The sequence below is a fragment of the Neovison vison genome, chromosome 6 (genome assembly GCF_020171115.1).
Source record: "Neovison vison isolate M4711 chromosome 6, ASM_NN_V1, whole genome shotgun sequence".
Classification (NCBI taxonomy): domain Eukaryota; kingdom Metazoa; phylum Chordata; class Mammalia; order Carnivora; family Mustelidae; genus Neogale; species Neogale vison.
In genome coordinates this window covers 217,252,677-217,255,684 of record NC_058096.1, presented here as the reverse complement: position 1 = coordinate 217,255,684, position 3,008 = coordinate 217,252,677, and positions in this window count along the sequence as shown.

Sequence of the window (3,008 nt, the reverse complement as noted above, 5' to 3'; positions counted from 1 at the left end):
TCAACACTGCGGGGGTGGGCAGGGGGAGTCCCCGCCAACTCTCACCATGTCTGTTTATCACAGAGCGGCACCCTTGTTACAGCTCTGTCTCAGGACCATGAACAATACCCTCTGCGCCCTGAGATGGTCATTGTCATGGTCCAACATGGCCTGTGTTACGCGGTGGACAGTGGTCCGTGTGCCCTTAGGTCCATGCCGCATCCTTCCCCAGCTCTGTTTCGGGAGTGGGGCCCCTGCAAACTACATTTCCCAGGCTCCCTTGCATCCAGTTAGAATGAGCCGGAGGGAGGCCTGAAGAGAGGTTGGGGTGGGGAGTGGGGAGAAGCCAGTGTTTCTCCCTCTCCTTCCACTTTGGCAGTGGCAGCTGAGGCTCCTCTGTAGTCTCAGCACCCTGGGATGGGAGTCCCCACTGTGGTTCAGGTCCTGACAAGGGGCGTCGGGCTCTGGACTCTGGTAAGTCCCTCCTCTTTTCAGCGTCACGGGCTCTCGGGAAGATGGTGATTGGCTACTCACTCTAGAGTCAATTCACGTTCTCCCATATACTCTTTTTTTTTTTTCTTAAGATTTTATTTATTAAAAAAAAAAAAAGATTTTATTTATTTATTTATTTGACAGAGCACAAGCGGGGGAGTGGCAGGCAGAGGGAGAGGGAAAAGCGGACTCCTTGCTGAGCAGGGAGCCTTATGCGGGGCTCGATCCCAGGACCTCAGGATCATGATCTGAGTCTAAGGCAGGCACTTAACCATCTGAGCCACCCAGGCGCCCCGATGCCCTCTCCCATGTATTCTTAAAGCTCAACTAACATCTCTATGGCTAAATCCCCATAGGAGATTTTGCTGCGGAACCACCCGGTGTGAGTTTTGTTTTTCTGACTGGATCCTGGCCAATACACGACCACAGCCATGGTCAGTAATAATTTGTGTCCCAATCACGCTGTGGTCAGTGTCCTGTGGATGTGCGATCTGTGCTAACCATCAGCATCCTGGTTCTACTGGGGTCAGCAGAGTGGTCAGTTTTGTGGTCTCCATGGGTCATTCTTGGTGGTGTTGGGATCAGCGTGCTGGTCAATTTCCTGGCTTTGATGTGCTCAGAGCCACAATCACTGTCCTGTCATGCTGTGATCAGGGTGACCTGGCCATGGTATGGCCAAAATTACGGTCAGGTCACACCGCGATCAGGGTCATACCCGAGTCCTGGTTGTGCTGTTGTTAGCCTCAAGGTCAGCACTACCACCAGAGCTGTGATGAGCACAGGTCTCCCTTCCTCCATGGTTAGTGTAGTGGTCAGATTTCCGGACCATCACTGAAGAGAGATCAGCTTCTCAAGGACCTCATGCAGCGAAACTGATGAACCAGGTGACCCAGGGGCTGGCACTGGACAGTTTTCTCTCCACAATGTGTGAAGGCAGGACAGAGGATCATTGGGTCCCCGCCAGCTCTCACCAGCTCACCATTGGCTTTTCCTAATTAGTGCTTGGGCAGCCATTGACTTTACTCTCCCGTGACCCCTTCCTGGGTCTAGCCAGAGGAAGACACATCCAGGCCTTTGTTTTCCCATACTCTGAACAGGGCCCACACAGAGATGACCAAAAGGAGTTTAATGAGTGAATGAATCAATGACACACGTGCTTACTCATGCTTTTGCTCTTGTGGGTCCCTCTGTGTATTATTCAGTAGCAAGTGGCAGAAAGGCAACTAGAACTGTCTTAACAAAAAATAATAATAATATCAGCTCATGCAACTGAAAAAAAAATTTCAGGGGTAACGGAATTCAGGCATAGTTGCATCCAGGGCTCCTGTTATACCATCAAGATTCTGTCTTTCTCCATTTCTTGTCTCTAAAGCATTGTCCTGGGTTATTTGTTGCACGTCTTTCCCTTCTTGTCAAATCCACATGGGCAACTGAGGGTCAGTCCTGCCAAGGACCCTTGGTCTTGAGAGAGGGTAGAAACTTCCCGTTGCCCCACCTGAGGGCAAGGGAGGTGGGTGCTTCTTCTCCAGGTCCTACATGTCGTTGAGGGAGGGCCCTTCCCTGGGGGTGCCCACTCTTTAGCATTTCTAGCCTGTCCAGTGTGTGAACTGAGACAGCCCTCAGGTAGGAAGAAGTATGCACAGGAATGTGTCAAAGTCAAGGGGATGTGGGCAAGGCACTGACTTCATCTGCCTTTGTCCCATTTTTCAGTTGGAGACATTGAGGTTCAGAGAGCTTAAGACACCGGCTGAAGGCCACAGAGAGGATGTACAGCACAGCTGAGACCGTAATTTGGTTCATGTCTGACTCCAGACATGAGAGTTTTAATGCTGTGTTTGTAGGGGAGTAGCTGGACCAGCCCCGGTGGTGTTCACGGCACCGAGAAGGCCCGGCAGCTCAGCTCACCGAGCATCACCTCTATGCCTCCCAAGCCCATGCGTCTCCACGGGCATCGTTCCAGTGCGCTCCAGGTCCAGGGCTCCCAACTCCGCACCCCCAAGTGCTCCCACAGAATGGGAGCTCAGCCCTCCTTCCATGTCCCAGGAGGTTCCCAAGTTCCACGCTCAACCCTGGGAGCTCCCCGCAGATTGTCTCCATTGCTCAGCCCCATTCTCTCCTTCTCTGGGCCATTACTCACTGTGGAACTGCAGCCACCCCTGGGACTCCCTCCCTTCCGGGTTTCTCTCTCTCTCTCTCTCTCTCTCTCTCTCACACACACACACACACACACACCATGGACACACAGTCACCCAGGGGCACCACACCACACCAGGATAAAGTGGTGTTTTTGGAACTGGCACACAAAAGCACATGCGACTCACAACCCAATACACACCTCCCAGGCCCGAGGGCGCCCAGAAATGCACACGCAAGATCCGATAGTAGAAGAACATCAGAGACAAAACAGCCATAATTACCCAAGACCTGGCACTCATGAATACAGTGGGTCCAACACACACAGACCCACCCAACACAAAAAAATGCACAAACCCACAATCTGGCCACACAGCGCACATGCACACAGATCCCCTGTGTGA